Here is a 19,943-nt window from a genome sequence, read left to right as displayed (position 1 = left end):
CGCAATTCAAAAAAGTCAGCTAAAGGGTTAAAAACATATTGGCCCTGATTCATGGGTTATTTGCCCCGAAAAAAAAACGGGATTTGTGCACCATTATGCCCGCAAATCCCCATTTGTTAAACAGGGATTTGCGGGTAGAATGGCACACAAATCCCGTTTTTTTGGGTGCAAATAATCCATGAATCAGATAGATGATGTTCTAAAGACCAACAAGAAGGAATACGAGGTAGGTGACAATGTTTATCTGTACAATTTTCAAAGTAATCAGACCAAAGAGCGGAAATTCCTTCTGTCTTGGCGGGACACGTTTGAAATTGTAGATTAAATATCACCTGTTGCCTACAAGTTTTGCATCACAAAAAGAGAACAGACAGAAGACAAATTGGTCCACATCAATCAGTTGAAAATCTGTCATCCCAGACAAGTGTTCTGACTGATTGAGGAGCCAAATGAAAGTCGAGGACAAGAACCATCCAAGGAGTGAAAGGAAAGGATGAAAACCCTGTATGGAGACTTATAGCAGGTGAGCAGTTTAATCAATATTCTTTGGTAATCTAAAGAAAGAAAAAGTTATGTTCATATTCCAAAATGTTATACCCATTTCTCTGAAATTGTTGTTTTCTTGAATGCTATGACATTTTGGGGAAATATGTTGTGTAAAAAGTACTGAACCTTTCTTTTTTCTATTGCTAGATAATTAACTTCCTTCACTTCCAGCCTGGAGTCAGGTGGCAAATCCAGAGAGGACCGTAGGGACCCGGCAAAGGAGGATGGGAGGGGGTTCTATTCCACACACCCCAACCAAAAGACGGAAGTGGAGGCCGGAGTGCCCACTACATAACGAAGGAAAATGACCCAGACGGGCTCCAACAAAGAAAAGAGAAGGAAAACGAACAGTTACAAGAAAAAAAATTAAGAAAAAGAGAAAAAAAGACTTCAGTAGAAAGCCCAACTCTCCCCTGCTTTTTCCCACTAAAGAGTCATGAAAGAACTGGGTGGACATGTGGGGTGTCATCACAGCCCAAACAAATATAACTGAAAGGCCCAATGGTAAATGACCTGCTGGCCTTCAAAGACATTCACACTGAAAATGGGCCTATTCATGCAGACTGTGTGTGTTTCTCCAAGTAACGCAAGGAAGAGTTGTGCTATAATGGAAATAAATATGTGAATGGCCAAGCATTGGAAACAAAAGGCCTATCTTTCATTACAAAGAGAGCTGACCTGAAAAGCAGCCTTTGCTTCGTATTTGCATGAGAAAATCAAAGGCCTCTTCTACATGAAAAGCAGGGTTTTAAAATACTGAAACTAAAATAGCCTTGCATATGTGTTTTGCATTTTTAAATGAAGACATGAAAAAAATGTTCACCAGCTAAAATAAATATATCAAGGACAAGACTTGGGGGGTCATTCCGAGGTTGGAGGTAAAGGAAAAATGATGGCCGTAAAGGATTACCGGCATCGCTTACCGCTCCGGGCTATTCCGACCAGCCAACCCGCTATTAGCGGCACCGTAAATAACAGTGCCTCTAATAGTGGCATGGGCGCGGGCACGTGGCCCATCATACCGGCAATAGCGGGATGCCGTAAACTGGAGGGCATCACAAGTCAAGCGGACATGCAAATACCGGCATCATGAAGGCGCTAAAAGTGGATACCGGCATGCCGTAGAAACTTTCGCGACCAACCGTGAAATGCCATGTGCACTGTTCCCAACTGCCACAGGTGCACACCATCAGCACAGGTGGAGGCAATGGAGTCTGGGCCTGTACAAAAGGAGCACACCCACACACCACACCCCTTTCCACAACAAGGTTAATCCAATAGTAGCATCAATACTTCAGCTGGAGGACATGCTTGCATTACAACACTAGCAACAACACCAACAGCAACAGCAGGCACCACAGAGGAGACGCAGCAGGAGAAGGAGGGTGAGACAGGCCCAGCATGCCCCAGCAGTGCAGCCAGCGTAACCACGCATGCAGCCCCGCATCCCAAAAATCAGAGCCAGTCCTTTCAACCCAACCCTGAAGCAGAACCACACCCTGTACCGTCTGGACCGGGACACCATCAACACCATCGTGGACATGATACACAATTGTCAGCCTCATTGAAATACGCACCGCCATCCCCCCTCTACTGAAGGTAGTGTCGGTGCTCCACTTCCTTTCCACAGCCACCTACCAGCACACAGTGGGGCACATGCATGGCATATCACCACCCCTATTCACTCGCATCCTAAAGCAAGTGCTGGATGCCCTCCTCAAGCACACAACGGAATACATATCCCTACCACGGACTCCCCAGGAGATTCATGAAACAAAAGGTGGCCTCCATGCACTAGCAGGCATGCCAAATTGTATAGGTGCCCTTGACTGCCCCCAAGTGGAATTGGTGGTCTCGCATGCCATGGAGGTGGTTTACCTCAATCGCAAGCAATACCACTCCAACAAGGTGCAGATGGTATGCGATGCCAGCAAGATCATCACACATTGTTGTGCCAGATGTCCCGGATCAACAACAGGAATGCTGCATGTCACCATGGGAAAAATCAGCACAGAATGCCTAACATTGCAGAGCCACTGCCAACGCTCCCCATCAGAAAATCCTACAGAACGCTACACATCACTAAATGGACACGGACACAGCTGAATGCGTACACAATGCATGAGCAACAAGACGGCACAGCACACCGTGTATCATCTTGAAGATGCGACCCACACCATTATTGCATGGCACAGGACACATTGAGGGCATAAAAATGGCGTGCATACTACCAGGGACATGTGCATGTGGCCAACGATAATCTGCCGGCATTTGTGTATCTGATGCAACTTGCCCCTGTCCCCTGACATTGAACTGCAACCACCTGGCGATGAAGGGGATGAAGAAGAAGTGGCTGCACATCATTGCGGTGCCGATGCACAGGAGGGATGTGCTGTGGGTCAGTCAGTGATTGCACAATAGTACTGACACACATGGCTGCAGAGGGTGACATGATAATTTGACAGAGGGCACTGGGTGTGGGGATACATGCACACTATGCACTGTTTGTTTTGTTTTGTTTATTATTTGATAATGCGCACAAAACCCAGGGGTAGCCGGGCGCAGCAGGTACAAGGATACTTAAGCTTAGGTTGCATACAAAGGATAAGAAACATGTCAATACAGTGCAATACATGTCAATACAAGCAGTTGAGATGAGAACTAACATGGTACAGTGTTGAGAGTACATATATCCAAAGAGGTAAAAGGGTGAAAGCAAAATAGTCTTAGAACCGGGTTTCAGGAGTATCACGGCAGTAAGGTACAGCGAAATTAGTTGTCGTTGGACCAGAGCCAGTTTTTAACCTTACATCTAAAACTGGAGTAGGGTAGGTTAGCTCTCAGTGCAGTGGGCAATGCATTCCAAGCCTGGGAAGCTCTAACAGGGAAGCTTACTCCGTCTGCTTTGGATCGTCTAAATCCGGGGGTTTCAAGCAGGAAGTGGTTAGTAGCCCTGGTGTGGTGGCTGGACGATTTTCTGGTCAGTCTGGCCGAGATGTAGGGGGGTGCTGTGTTGTTGAGCCCTTTGTGGGTGAGAGATAGTGTCTTGAGAAGGACTCTGTTGCTGATTTGTAACCAGTGGTGGTCTTTCCTAATGTTGGAAATATGTACTCTATGGGGTATGTCAAGGGCTGCTCTAAGAGCGTTATTTTGAAGGATTTGCATTTTATTTATGATAGTTCTATTAGCTCCTGCATAGAGGGCATTACAATAGTCCAGCTTCGACATTACTAATGCGTTAGCTAGCGTGATGCAGTTTGTTTTGGAGAGGTAAGGTCTACAGGTTCTGATTAATTTACAGGTGTATGCTGTAGAGGATGCCAAGGTATTAACTTGTTTTTTGAGAGATAGAGTGGAGTCAAGGTAAAAGCCTAGTGTTTTTACCTCGGTTGCCACCTTGATTGTGTTACCATCTATGTTGAAATTGCGGTAGTTGGGACTAAGTTTTTTTAGGTTGGAGTCGGAGCCCAAGATCAGTATCTCTGTTTTGTCGTCATTTAGGCAGAGGTCGTGGGAGGCCATCCATGCCTGAATGAGGAGGTACATTTTGTTTACTAGAGCTGTGTCTTTGACAAAGTTGCCTGATAGTGGTATGAGAATCTGCGTATCGTCCGCATAATTAGTATAGGTTACCCCTAATCTGTCAAGTTTGTCGAAGAGTGGCTTAGTAAAGATATTATACATTGTCGGGGAGACACATGAGCCTTGTGGAACACCACAAGTGATATGGAGTGGGTCCGCTGCAGCTACAGGGGAGAAGACTCTCATTGTACGGTTAGCTAGGAAGGACTGTACCCATGCTATAGCTTCACTTGAGAAATGGGCGGCAGACGCTAAGTGGTTGCATAATACTGCATGGTCCACCAGGTCAAAGGCCGCTGATAGGTCTAGGAGGAGGAGCATAACTGTACTACCTTTATCTTTCAACTCGTTGATTTGTGTCTTGAGGTCGATACGGGCTGTTTCATTACCGTGAAGTGGTCTGAAGCCAGATTGCCGTGAACCTAATAGTTGGTGTGAGTCCAGATAGTTTTGGATCTGGAGGTAGGCTACTCTATCAATGATTTTAAGGAGAAATAGGACCGTAGTAACGGGCCTGTAGTTAGTGGGGATTGCTGGGTCAAGTGTCTGTTTTTTGAGTAGGGGCAGTACCCAAGATTCTTTAAGGTTTGTGGGTACAGTACTCGTATTGAAAGAGGCGTTAATTAGTTTCGAGATGAAGGGTGCTAAATCTCTGGCTGCATCCTTGATGATTTGCGCAGGGCAACTGTCGCCTTGGCAGTTCGATGGTTTAAAGGATAGAATAACATTTTCCGTTTCCAGTATAGAGATGTTAGTAAACCTGAAGGGTTTACAGTTGCTATGAGTGGATGTGCTGGGTATCTCTTTCAGTGGGGTGGTATGAGTTCCACTAGGGCTCAAGGAGGCTTTTTTCTTAGCAATTTTATATTGAAGGGTTGTGATTTTATTTGCTAGGGCATTTTGGATGCTGGTGCACCAGGATGTGTCCTTGGGGACATTGTCTGTAGGGGCAATTGGGTTTTCCAATTCCCAGAGAATAGTGAAGAGTTCTTTGGAGTTCGAGTTGGCTTTACTAATTCTTTCGTTGAATGTATCTTTTTTAGTTTGAATTATTTCCTTCTTGTATCTTTTGGCAAAGTTGGCAAGTGTGGTTTTATTGTCAGCAGAAGGAGTGTGCCTCCAGATAGCTTGGAGTTTGCGTTTTTGGATGCGCATTTCTTTGAGTTGGGGAGTGAACCATGAATTAAGGTGAGGTTCACGTTTACTTTTATGGAATTTGATAGGGGCAATCAAGTCCAGAGCTTTGGCTATGGAGTTGATAAATAATGAACAAATGACACATGCGCAATGATGAATGTCCACTCGGGTCTTGCTTTTGACACAACGGGTGTATTGAAATTAAATCCTCCCCCCACAACGCCCCCACACACCCTCACCCCCCTCCGCTCCCCACACAACTCCCCCACACACCCTCCCCCCCAAAACTCCAACACACACCCTCACCCCCTCCCCCACAACTCCCCCACACACCCTACCCCTCCCCCACGACTCCCCCACACACGCTCCTCCCCTCCCCCTCTCCCCACAACTCCCCCACACATGTCCCAACAAGTCTAATGCCTTCATCAGGCTGGCCAGACACTTTTTCTGCACTCCCTGGCCCTGGTGGCGGCATGTCTGGCCAGCGCAGGGTGCGCGACGACCTGCGGAGTGGGCTGGTCGGGGTAGAGCTTGATGAGGATGGTCTGGCCGCCTGCTCAAATTGGGTTGCCGGACGTTTGGACTCCATGGCATCAGCTATGCGGCTGAGTATCTGCCACAGGGCCGATATCTCCTTACACAGGCGGCTAGTCTTCGGCGCAAATATCTTGCCCATGGAGGCGGTGTTGTCTGTGATTGTCTTGCCTAGAGAGGTGATGTTCTCCCGCCTCTCCTGCCTTGCCTGGGCGTTGTCCTCCACGAACTGCTGCACAAGGGCAGTCAGCTGCTCAGATGACCGTCGTGCTCCTTCCCGTTCATGTGCGATGACGCTACTTCCGGTTCCACTTATTTACGGTGACCGTTATTAGTGGTCACCGCTATTAACGGTGGCCGCTAATGCCGCGTTGGTTCATGCCGGTGGTGCAATCTGCTCTATGCATGATGCTGCTAAGGGCATTTTTCGTGCCTTTAACGCCATGGCGGTAATGCCCTTACCGGCATAGCGCTAAGCTTGTGCCCACGAAGTCGTAATATCCCTCCATTAGTTGGCTCTTGGCTACACGGACACGCTGTTTGTGCCATGCCGGTAAGGACAGTTACTTACCTCCAACCTCGGAATGACCCCCAAGTGTGTGTTGCAAGATATAATGTATTAAAATATGTTATATGCTTCACATGCAAATTACTGGCAACAATTAAATGAGGCTATTTTGTTTCCAGAAATGTTTTTTGTTGTTGGCCAGATTTCTAAGGCCTGCCTGGCTCCTTATCTGGAAGGGAAATCTCTGTGGAGCTGATGTATTTATAACACAGTCCCAGCCCTGGATGAGGAAATATATAAGGATTTGAGATCTGAATTTCATAGGTTTTTATTAGTGCAACTTAACCATAACGTCCCTTTAACAAAGTTTTTTCATTGATATATATATATATATTAATTCCAGTGATAACATGATTTTCCAAAAATGCATGTGGATCACATTTTCATAAAAATAGCCAGCTCGTTACTAGCTTTCTAATGGCCAATGAATGGACGCAGTGTCTTATTGTTGCTGAAACAGTCACTAATTATGATACTCCATTTAATCTAATGGGAAATCTTCAACATGTATACAAATCTTAATTCTCATTTCCCCATTTAGTTTCAGTTCTTTGCAAGCATGTGGCCAGAGCCTCCTGCGCTAAATGTTTGTATAAGGTCAGGGTAAAAGCCATTAGCCTCTTTGCTCTTTGAAAGTTGATGGGCTAAGGAGATCCTTATCATGCACCAGACAGTTCACCCCTGCCCTGTGATTCCATGAGGCCATGCTGACATCTGGCACTGTGTGCTGTTATCTAAAGTTGACCACAATTTTGATCTCAATCTTTGATGTCCTGGGTGTTAGTCTTAGCAGTGCACGGTGGTGGCGCGAGTTATGGTTGCTTAGCTTCCCATAACTGGCGAATTTCAGGGGTTTTTCGATTTTAATTGGAACCATAACATCCTTTTAATAAAGTTTTTTCATTGAATTTCATAGGTTTTTATTAGTGCAATTTAACCATAACGTCCCCTTAACAAAGATTTTTCATTGAATTTCATAGGTTTTTATTAGTGCAACTTAACCATAACATCCCTTTAACAAAGTTTTTTCATTGAATTTCATAGGTTTTTATTAGTGCAATTTAACCATAACGTCACCTTAACAAAGATGTTTCATTGAATTTCATAGGTTTTTAATTAGTGCAACTTAACCATAACGTCCCCTTAACTAAGTTGTGTCATTGAATTTCATAGGTTTTAATTAGTGCAACTTAACCATAACGTCCCTTTAACCACGTTTTTTCAGTGAATTTCATGGGTGTTTACCAGTGCATGCTATTTCCCTACAAATGACTGATAGCATACTTACCAAATATAACAATATTTGTGTCCAATTTACAAAGTGTCACCTGAAAACTCTGCATGCCATTTCCCACCTTCTAGAATCATTTTTAACACTTTATACACTTTTTGCAACTAGTTTTGCATCCGTAGACATCTACGAACATCTGACTTCATTGCAGACATTCTGGACAGTGCCACATGACCATACGCTGGCGCGCGGCATGATGACGTGTCTGAGAACCCGTTTGCACTGCCCGATAAGATACGTCTTTCGCGGACAGTTCGGAACTGCATTTTCTTCTGATCTAGGAACTTTCAACTTCAAAATTTCCCTAGCACACCTCTACACCTTTTCGTACTCATTATCCATTACCAATCTAGTTCACAGTACATACTTGGAAGAAATTTATCAAAACTGCTATTTATCTTAAAAATGGCATCAGTTATTACCATCCCTCCTCCCCAAGAGCCACCACCAGCTGGAGGACCTTCACAACAAAAATAGCGCAGTACTTTCAAAGCCAATGAAGAGGCCCAAGAAGATGAAGTAGAGGAAGTGTCTATTTCTAGCACCAAGATCGAATCATGGGTGTACCAGTTCGTTGCTACTGGTGGGAGTGTACCAAAGGCTAAAGCTACCAAAGTGAAATGCACTGAGTGCAATTTTGTACTCAGTCGCAGACTACCTGGGCAGTACTCCTACGGGACCACCTCCATGCGCCGCCACACCAAATCCAATGACCGCAATGCTCTCAGAAAGGTTATTCCTTTCTCAGCAAATAGTAAGCTGTCTTCCTCCACCTCATCTTCCTCAACAAATACTGTAACCACACAGCCTGATGTTCTACGGGCATTGGTGCATTATAAATAAATAAGGAGGGCTACGGAACATTATTGTCCATTGCAGCCCCTGAAATGGCAGATAAAGGCCATTAGCTCCCCTAGTTCCCAAAGCGAGAACCCAGGGTGCTAGTGGGAAGGAAAATCCTTTTACAAGACAGCCAACATGGAAAGAGAAGGCGGGGCTCCATACACAGCCCCTCTTCCCTTGCCATGGCAGCCTGCAAAATCCTATGAACATATTACCACAAGCACTTTTTTTCCCTTTCAAACCTATCCTACCTTCGAATAACTTTACCACATAGCCGGTCCCAGGTAGACTTAGACACTTTAACATCATTTTCCGTCCCTAGCGGTCATGGCCAGTAGCCAGATTGTCCATGTCATAACCTTATGCCATGACCCAGACAATCTGGCTACTGCCCAAAGCCATAGGCTATACCTCAGTCACCAAAAGGTATATGACTATTTTTTGTACCTACATTATTACACTTGTCAAAAAATAAAACACTGGCACATTTGCAAAACCATGCTTTAATGTCCTTGCCAATGTTCCTTGTGAGTTTGCTCGAAATCCACCCATGTTTTATTTTTTTAAAAGTGTCAAAATGTATGTACATACAATAGTCATATAACTTAGCCCCCACTTGAAAAAATCCATTCAGTCTTTACACAAACATTGAAGGTTTGGTCTATAATCTTTCTCAAAACTTTTGTCCAAATAGCAACAAAGTTATAAGCCATCAAAAAATGTTGAGACCCCCCCTCTAATTTAGCCCCTCTTGAGAAAATCCCACCAAACTTTAGAAAACCTTTTATATCTAGATCCAAAATCGTTTTGCCAAATGTTGTGCAGATTCGTCAAATGACACCACATTTATATGCCTTTACAATATTTTGGGACCCCCCTCTAATTTTACCCCCTCTTGACAGAATCCCCCCCAAAAATTGCAAAACCATTCAGGATTAGTTCTAGATTAAAATTGCAAAATTACATGCAGTTTCATTGAGTGGCGCAAAAGTTATAAGCCATCCAAAAACGACTTTTCCCCAACCCTGTAATGCAGAAATAGGTACAGATTTCCTAGGACATCTGAAGTGTCTGCGAACACCACAGAACTGTCCCAGGACATCAAGAGTGTTCGCGGACTTTCGGGGGGTGAAACAACCCGTTTTTTGGCTTCTTATGGCCATATCCAATCCTCACCTCCCACATCCCCCACATCCCCAGAGATTGTTTGTCGAGTTTGACAAGTGAAAAGCTGTTTTTTTTTTTTAAGTTTTCACCGCGCTGTTCGCGGACCCCTAAAAAGTCAGCGAATTCAAGATGGCGGGCGTTTCAGGAAAACAGACGCATTTCACGTTTTATCACTATCCAATCAGTGGCTGCGTCCGCAAAAGTCCGCAAATTTTTTCTGGCCAATCGGAGGCCAGTCTGCGGATAGTACAGCCAATCAGAGGCCAGTCCGCAGACCGAACAGGGAAGTGAGTCCGCAGACCGGACATAGATATCACTAATTTCTTTGCTTTTACATTTAAAAAAAACTACTGGACAGATGTACACCAAATTAACAAGTATGCTTTCGGGGCCAAGCCACAGCTCCTGCCGCAAATTTGGTGTAAATCCGTCCAGCGATTTGGGCTGTAGGCGTGAGCAAAGTTTTTTCCCATTATGTCTATGGGAAAAAAATAAATTTTGAGACCCCCCCTATAACTTTGCCTCCCCTGGACCAAACCTCACCAAACTTGCAAAAAGATTCAGAGTGAGACATATACTTTTTTTGCACAATTTGGTGAGGTTTCATCCAGGGCGAGCGAAGTTATAAGCCACCCAAAAAGTGCTCTTCCTATGGAAACAGAAACTTAACCATAACTACACAGCCACTAATGTGGCTGTGTAATATCCATATCCATATCTTTAGAAGACAACAGTATTTTGTATATACTGCAACACCATTGTGCAGGCGGAGCAGTTTCAAAGTGCTTTTGAGGCTGTAATCAAGGAGCATGAGAAATACCTGCCCCTACCTTATATATAATCTGCGCCCAACATCATCCCCTGTTCACCTGTCCCTCCGTAGCTGTACTTGCTGCCCCTTCCCTTACTTCCTTCCCCACCTTACTTCCTGACCTCTCCTGCGAAAAAATGACATTAAAATAAAAAATCACCAAAAAAGGAACCACCTTTCACAGTTAAAAAACAGAAGTAAAAAAAATAAGCGTATAGACTGTATCTAATTTACATTTTTCAGTAAAGTAGTTAGACGCAATAAGATTCTCCAACATTCCCATTAGCATTTTCTACTACGCTAATGGATATAATAGACAATTGTATGCTATAGAAAAAGAAAAAAACACAAACACTTTTTTCTGTCCCAAATACTTTTCTCTAGCATACAATAAAGACCATGATCCATGGCCCTTCATGACTATCCGCAGTCTCTGCAGTCCCCTCTCTAGGCCATGCATTATTAAAAAACCTGGATTGCACATGCACACAATAACCCAAGACAGCCCTTCTACCCTTTTTACTGTTATGTTTGTAGCACTCCCTCATTGCCTGCTTTGAAACAGTCATACATATATATCTACCAATCAGTTGTAAAAAACCCTATACATAACCCTATCAACATATTAAACTTCCACACACCAAATGCCACTTAAAAATGTTCTACAGATATTTTTCATAGGCATTTCACTTGCTTATCCCAAACAAATGTACACACTGCTGCTATAAATGCACAAATGGATTGTGCAGTAAAAGAAGTGCATTAATGGAAAGAGGAGTAGGGATTACCAAGTGCTCATGCAAGACCACAAGGAAAGTGCCAAGACATGCCAAACTCAGAGGCTACTAGCTACCTGCTGGGGCAGAGTTCCACAGGTGTGCTACATATCCACCTGATGGTAGACCGGCAACGGCAGTGCTGAAGGGGGCGTAGTTGTGTTGACTAGATGGAGCACCTGGAACCTGTGAGGTTCATGGGTACCAAGGCACCAGTCTCAGTGGCATGAGTTAGCAGGGAAAGGATTAAGTAAAACAGGAACACAAAAGAAGAGTTTTCAGAAATGTCCAGAACTTAAAGAAGTCCCTGCTCAAGTATAATAGGAGCAGGAAGCCTGTTCCAAAGACAAACACTGGCTATAAAAAGATACATGCCTCCCATTCTCTGTTTTAAAAAGAATTTGACAAGCAGAGTATTGGAGACAGCGGAGGACTCTAGCAGGGCAGTATTTAGGGGAACAAAGTTGGACATATTGTAGTCCTTGCAATTAGAAGGAGCCAATATACACATTTTAGGGTTGCAGCGATATGATCCCTGGGCTTGAGGCTAAGGATAAGTCTTGCAGCCCTATTCTACATTAGCCGATGGGGGCATAGACAACAAAGGGGGAGGTTACGTAAGAGGCTGTTGCAGTTGTCCAGCCTACACAGGAACAGGACTCTATAGATGTTGAGCTTCTGGGTGAAAGTGGGGATATGATATATGATATGATATGGCATTTATAACACGCCTATACACAAGTGTTTCAAGGCGCGACAAGGCAAGGGAGGGGAACAAAAGGGAGGACAGGACAATGATCCTACTAGGCCAGGTGTCATTCAGATCGTGCAAGTGCGTGGGAAGGGGGCAGGGACAGTGCAGTACAAGGGAAAAGATGATAACAATAAATAAGTAAACGGCCAGCATGTGGCAAGTGCATGGGTAAGTGCGGGCATCAGGAGTCAAGGGCTGGTAGGGGGACTGTAGGGATACAGAAACAGTCGCCAAGTGCAGGGGTTGCCAGGTGGGCAGTGCAGGTGTGTGACGCTGGTGGGGGGAGGACCTGGGCCCGAGATCAGAGGGTGTCCAGGTAGCCAGTGCAGTTCCGGTTACAGCCTGTAGGTCAGCAGAGAAGAGGAGGAGAAAAAGCAGAAGCAAAGAGAAAGGTTTTGAGGCGCTTCTGGTACCGGAGATGGTTTTCCTCAAGTTTAAGGGAGGCAGGGGAACAGTACAGTGCCTGTAAGGAGGTCAGGCTGAAAGCATGGGCTTTCTTTACAAGCTCCAACATGTAAGGAGTAAAGGAGTTAGATGACTTAAAGATAACCCCAATGTTTCTGGCCTCACAGGATGGTAAGAGTAGAGGGCCCAAAGGCAGCAGCCAAAAGGTAGAAGAAAAACAGGGCACAAGTGTCACAGTAATAAATATCTCCATCTTACTGGCATTGAGACACAGATTGTTAGCCGCACACACTACAGCTATTTTATACTTTTGGAAAATGTACCAGGAAGAGAGAGAGAGGATCCACCACCTGAGGAGTGGATGCTACGTCAGCGCAAAGAAGAAGGTGTCAAACCTTAAGCTCTCTTTACCTCGCTCGAAATAAAAGATGTCAGTAAGGAAGAGATAGGAATTGAAAGCGGCAGCAGGATATAGTAATCCAATATATGACTCACACGCTTATAACAGTGATGATAGTCCAGAGGAGAATAAGATAAAAGAAGACATATGTAAGAACATGAAAGACAAAGTGGAAGGGGATGAATGGTCAAATATATTGACAGAAATACAAAGAGAAATTAAGAAATGGAAAGGAGAGAAAGATAAAGCTGACGAGATAGCGCTTGTGCAGAACGAATGGATGGGTGGACAGATATTACTTAAAATTGATGGGAAAAAGTATTGAAGAAGTTAGGCAAAGAGAAAATAAGGACGAACAAGATAGAAGGGACAGGGAACGAGAGAAAAGATTGAAAGAAGATGAGCAGAAAAGAAAGACTAGGGAGAGATGAGAACAAATTTATCAAGAAGAGCAACAGAAAAGGGAAGAACAGGCAGAAGAACAAAGAAAGTATGACAATAGACATAGAGCAATGGAAGAGAAAGGGAGAGAGAAGAGGAGGAAGCACAGAAATTAAGAGCAAAAGAATACAGAGACAAAAGGAAGAAGAAGACAGAAGGGAAGGAGTAAGGAGGGAAGACCTAAGGGAAGAAGAAGATAGAATTAGGGAAGAAGAAGATAGAATTAGATGGGAGGCGAGAAAACAAAGAGAATTAGATGAAGAGATAGAACGAGGGAGAAGACAGCAGGGTCTCGATGCCAGTATTGTTCTTAAAAAACCATTTAGGCCGAGCCCAACAATACTAGGTGGAAGAACCGAAGAGTTCCTTCTGATGAAGGAAGTAACATCAGCGGCATCTACAGTAGTGCTAGATGAAGAGAGATTTGATACGGGAAGCATCTGGGAAAGGATCAATAAGGCTTACCAAGAATTAAAGGAAGGTAGCAACTATAGAAGTCGAGAGAGAAGGGATCAATCTTTAGAATTTCAATCACGAACTGAAAAGGCAATCTGTTCCGTCTTGAATGAAGAGCATTGTCCTTAAGTTGACTGAACCTGGAAAGGGGCGAAGGGGATGATATCCGTACTAGTTGGGGACAAGAAATGTCTGACGAAGAAAGAGAGTCAGTGTTTGAGACAGGAGAAGGGAACATGTATGCTCCTGAAGGAAGCCTGCAGATGGACAAAGAAGTAAGATGGTCATCTGGAACAACCTAAGGATGGGACGCCAGATCCCATACCATATCCAGGGCGCCCCTGAGGATGATCGTATAGTGAAAAGGCAGAATCGCTGCCATATGTCAGTAGGTTAAGATCGCTACCATTGAGGACACGGTCAGGAACGATCATCCCTGCTATTGATAGGTTAACAATGGGAGTCGATTGTGGGCTGGGGTTTACGCAGTTTCCCTTATTGGAAAAAGGAGGAGCAAGACCACAATATATTCCATGGCCACAGATGGATAAGGATCATTTAAAATGCAAGCTCCCAAGTTTGACTTTGGGTGCTGGGAAATGGATCTATGAGCTAGAAAATATGACAGGAGGAAGCACGCTATCCATAGGGAACATAAGGTCTCCTGGCAGCTATTCTTGGGGGGAGAGCTGATGACATATGGAGAAGAGCAGCGTATTCAAGTGTAACAGCACAAAACACAGCGCATGATCAGGGAAGTCATTTGGGGGTCGCAAGAGCGACCTCTGCTGTCTCCCCTGCGACCTCTGGAATATTTTTGTGACCACTGTCTCTGGGCTGGAGGTTGCAGCGCTTTTAAAAATAGTTTGTTGTTTCAACAAATTATTTTTAAAAAGCGTGCAAGCTCCAGTCTTCCTGCCTCCATGCCTGGCAGCGTGCAGCGTAACAGTGTCTGTCTGTAACTGTATCTGCCATTCTCAAGCTGTGCTGAGCTCGTCGGAGATCGGGTGGGGTTGGGGGCCAGAGCTCTGAGTGCAGACACCAGCAGCTGCTCCACCCTCACAAGCGCTCATTGCACACCTTGCGCGATGCTCAGAGAGGGAGCTCTAAGCTCATGCACTCCGGGAGGGCCGGTGGTCTGCCCGGGTCATGGGAAGATAGTCATAAAAGTAGGGGATTCTCAGACAGTCTGGGGATCGATTAGAGCTGGCGTGGGGAAGGGCCACCAAGAAAGTCTGACTGAAGACTCGGAAGGTAGGTGAGACACTTCGGGCCTACGCATTTATTTATTCACCTGGATTTCTCTCATGCACAGCACTACTGCAAACTCACTTTCCCTGGCAGTGTCAGAGAACGGACGTTTGTAGTTTGAAAACTTTGTATTATTTACATCACAGTTACTGTAAATTTGAACATTTTGTTCGGCTTCTTTTGGATTTGTTATTCTTATGTTTAAATTGTATTTTCCTCTGCTTCACCCTTCTGATACTCCCCGTCACATCCTCCCTTGAATTCTCTATAAATATTGCCACTATACAGTCATTCCAAATGTATAGGGGTGACAAACACTGTTACCACCCTATACCAGGGGTGACTCCCACAGTTACTGCTGTTAAAGCAGGGGTGACGCACACCATTACCACCCTGCTACACACCTGAACTTTCTTCCTCAGTAGTCACACTATCTTTCTGAAATCTTTGGCTTTTATTTTATCTGGTTCACCCTCATGAGAACCACTGGCACGCCGAAAACAGTATCCTATGTTTGCTAACAGTAATTTGTGACTTTTTCGTGCAGAGGCAGGCAATAACTTTGAGAACATTTGCTGAAAATGTTGCTTCTGATAGAACACTCAACCAGTGACACTGGCCAAGAAGCAGATGCTAAATGAATGAAGTCATCAAACTGGTCCACATTGACACACAAATCTGGCCTACAGAGCCTGTGGCTGTGGCTCTCCTGGCATTGCTCTATTGCCGTACAGGCAAACCCAAGTTTGCCAACGCACCCCTGCAAACACCGGAGCATTCTTCTCATTATTTCATAGGGTAATTTTTTTAAACTTTCCAAAAAATGTTTCCTCATATTACAGTGATATCATAACCATATTTTTCTTGGTGTACCGTCCTGCTCATTCTAAAAATTCTGGATCGCGTAGCTTACCTACAAATCCAGAAACATTTAGAGGTGAACAATCACCTAGGACTTAGACATTTGGGTTTCACACCCAGACATGGAACTGAGACAACCCTCCTAGACCTAAAGATACAAATGGACGAGGCAAAGGACAAAGGCAAATTAGCAATTTTACTATTACTTGACCTATCTGCTGCCTTCAACCTCGTCAACCACCAAATCCTAACCAAACACCTGACCACAGCAGCGGCCTTCTCCACTGATGCCTTCGATTGGGTTGAATCATTCCTTTCAAACCGGACCACTCGAGTCTTCTCACCTTCTGCCTCAGCTGACCCAACTCCAATATTGTGTGGTGTCCCCCAGGGATCCTGTGTCTCACCTACATTATACAATATCTTTACGAAGCTCCTATTCGACCACCTGGATAATATGGGTGTCGTCTACACCACTATGCAGACGACACTCAAGTCCTTATTCCCTTCACTGGCTGTTACGACCACGATTCCAAACTGCTTAACAACATCTATTTGGAAATCCAAGCCTGGATGGCCACTAATGGCCTGTGTCTCAATGATGATAAGACAGTGTTAATGATCGTGGGTATGCAGGCACGCCTGAACAAACTCGTTACCAGATACTCCTCCTTTGTCATTGATAGCAACATAATCAAAGTATCCAAAGAGATAAAAACATTGTGGGTTTACCTCGACTCAACTCTCTCTCTTAAAAAACAGGTCAACAGCGTTGCATCCTCCAAGGCCTATACCAACAAACTGATCTATAGCTGTAAGTCATTTCTATCCCCAGGTAGCTGTCTAACACTGGCCAGAGCACTGGCACTTTCTAAAATTGATTACTGCAACACTCTTTTCCTTGGCTCCTCGGAACATAACCTAAACAAACTCCAGGTGCTACAGAATAACTCACTCAGAGCAGCACTCAGTCTCCCTAAACCATGCCACATCTCCACACACAGACATAACGCCAACTGGCTACCCACCGTGATAGAATCACGCTACTTACCTTGGCCATCACCCACAAATGCCTCACCAACGCAGCCCCGAAATACTTGGCTGACAAAATCTGCCTAAACCAACCCACACGCACCACCAGATTGTTGCATTCACACAACTTAGTGGTCCCAAGATACAATATTAAAGCAGCAGGAGGGGCCAGCTTCCCAGTCCAATCTGTCAGGCGATGGAATGCTATCCCCATCCACCTTAGACAGGAACCCTCCTTTCTCACCTTTAAAGCCGGGATGAAAAACTGGTTGAGTAACAAACCTCACCAGTAAGAAGTATTCACTAGGCCTGCCATACATTACCTACACTCTGGTCGATCGCTGCTAGCCTACTATTGTATTTCCTGCTTCCCAGATTTGGACCCATATGTAACCAGGGTCCTTTCTGATCTATTTATTCATGTTGCTTCTAATCTGTATGCCCATCCATGTCTGTAACCTAAGTTTTTCAAGCACCCAGTTACCTCAGTGTTAGGCGCGCGTTACAAATAATAAACAAATACAAAATAAACAAACAATGCTAAGTGATGCCACTGGCAGTTTTGTCAAGGGGTGAAAGGTTGTGTGCCATCACTTCCTGTGATGTCACTTGGTAGCGGGGCAAATGACACCACTTCCTGTGATGTCATCAGGGGTCAAGGGTCGTGTGATGTTACTTTCACTACCCCTCGCATTTTGGGGAAATGACGTCCCTGACCAGCCCTAAAATGTGTTGAGAAGAGTGTTAAGTGGTTTAAACAAAATATCGAGTACCCCTTGATGTTTTTTTTATCCAGCGATGAAATCTCATTTAACTATTAGAACATATCAGTGCCTTGAATGCCTAACAGTCCCACAGTGTTGTGATTTTTGTTCTGTGATTGTGTTCAAGAGCTTCGGGGAAAGGGGGGGCAAGCAGCTTCCCCTATTTTGGCCACTACACAGAAACATATGTCTAGTTTTCATGGCATTAAATGTGTACTTTGCCTGGTGTGTATGTTACAGGCTGCCCTTTGCTGGCTACTGTGACCTTAATTGAAGACTTTAACTGCCGGATTCATGGAATTATTTGTGTGAAAAATGCAGATTTGCGCGTCTTTCTGCCCGAAAATCCCCATTCTTCAAACAGGGATTTTCGGGCAGAAAGGCGCGCAAATCTGCGTTTTTCACGCAAATAATTCCATAAATCAGGCTGTAAATGTGCACTGTGCAGCAGGTTACAGACTGGCTTTGATAGCACCCAGCATCCATCAGTGTTATCTCCTCTTTTACTCTGACTTCATCTTCATTAACACCTTGCTGACAGAGCAATTACCAACTGTTTTTAGTGGCAGTTTAGAGTTTCAGCTCCACTCTGGCTGCCTGCAATCTTTAGCTCCAGGAACATTCTTATTTAAAGCACCCCTCACCCAGCACCTCCCCACACCTGTAAGCACAAGAGAGCCATTCATATTGAAATGGCCCCTAGCAGCCCTAACACATGTTGATCAGGGCCCTGTGAGCGAGCGAGCACTAAAGCTGCTCTTTGTTATGCAAAGTGCCTGATTGTCAGCAAGGAGGGAGGAGGGGGTGTGTGTTGTGGCTGCTTTGAATAGATTTGCAAGATGTCACAAGAACAAGGCAGGGCTGCTGCTCTTTGCCTTTCATATAAGTGCTAAATCCGGCTGGGCTGACGTGTCTCTCCCTCTCACGTGCCATTGATTCTTCCACGATCGCTTCTCACTGAGCGCTTGACCAGCACAGAATCAGTGGTTTGAAGAAAATTGGGGACGAGGTTTTCAGCGCGGGGATATAGCTCAGTGGTAGAGCATTTGACTGCAGATCAAGAGGTCCCTGGTTCAAATCCGGGTGTCCCCTTCAACTTTTTTTTTAATTTGAATCATACATCTTTCTTTTTTCATGAGGATCTGTCTTCCTTTTCTGAGCACAGCAGGCATCAGTGAGCATTCACCGCGCTCTAAGATGCGTGTTGTACACATGCTTTCAGGTATTCCAAATATATATTTATTTACGATTCAAACTTGCTTAATTCGAAAGCACTCTTGGGGTGCCTAACTTGGATCATTATTCATGCGGTCGGAAATTCCCCTATTCCCAGGTGCCAATTGTCCATCTTAAAGCACAACTTTCACAAGGATTTTTAAAAAAGGCGCAGGATTTAGATCCAGTCCGAGACAAATAACACCTCTGCAAGAGTCACCCAACCTGATCCGCAGCTTTCTGCTTCAGGACTCATCATTCCCTGATGCCTGATCCTCCGCAAGAGTCGCCCAACCTGACGCGCTACCTCTGCAGCTTTCTGCTTCAGGACTCAACATTCCCTGATCCTCTGCAAGAGTCGCCCAACCTGACGCGCTACTTCGCAGCTTTCTTCTTCAGGACTCATCATCCCCTGATCTCTAATCCTGTGCAAGAGTCGCCCAACCTGATGCGCTACCTCCGCAGCTTTCTGCTTCAGGACTCATTATTCCCTGATCCTGTGCAAGAGTCGCCCTACCTGATGCGCTACCTCATAGCTTTCTGCTTCCGGACTCATCATTCCCTGATCCTCTGCAAGAGTCGCCCAACCTGATGTACTACCTCTACAGCTTTCTGCTTCAGGACTCATCTTTCCCTCATCCTCTGCAAGAGTCACCTAACCTGATGCGCTACCTCCGCAGCTTTCTGCTTCAGGACTCATCATTCCCTGATCCCTGATCCTCTGCATGAGTCGCCCAACCTGATGCGCTACCTCCGCAGCTTTCTGCTTCAGGACTCATCATCCCTTGATCCCTGATCCTGTGCAAGAGTCGCCCAACCTGATGCGCTACCTCCGCAGCTTTCTGCTTCAGGACTCATCATTCCCTGATCCTCTGCAAGAGTCGCCCAACCTGATCCTCTACCTTGCAGCTTTCTGTTTCAGGACTCATCATTCCCTGATCCCTGATCCTCTGCAAGAGTCGCCCAACCTGAGGCGCTACCTCTGCAGCTTTCTGCTTCAGGACTCATTATTCCCTGATCCCTGATCCTCTGCAAGAGTAGCCCAACCTGAGGCGCTACCTCTGCAGCTTTCTGCTTCAGGACTCATCTTTCCCTGATCCCTGATC

The 19,943-nt window shown here is 45.0% G+C and overlaps 1 non-coding gene across 1 annotated transcript; it reads left to right on the top strand.

The window, feature by feature from the left end:
• The first annotated feature begins 18,642 nt into the window (after positions 1-18,642).
• TRNAC-GCA (transfer RNA cysteine (anticodon GCA)) lies at positions 18,643-18,714 on the top strand. The gene has a single exon. It is a non-coding gene; the product is annotated as a tRNA-Cys (tRNA).
• Positions 18,715-19,943: the final 1,229 nt, after the last annotated feature.

This window comes from Ambystoma mexicanum, chromosome 1p, assembly GCF_040938575.1.
Source record: "Ambystoma mexicanum isolate Mex_15411 chromosome 1p, UKY_AmexF1_1, whole genome shotgun sequence".
Classification (NCBI taxonomy): Eukaryota; Metazoa; Chordata; class Amphibia; order Caudata; family Ambystomatidae; genus Ambystoma; species Ambystoma mexicanum.
This window is presented reverse-complemented; position numbering and strand designations above follow the sequence as displayed.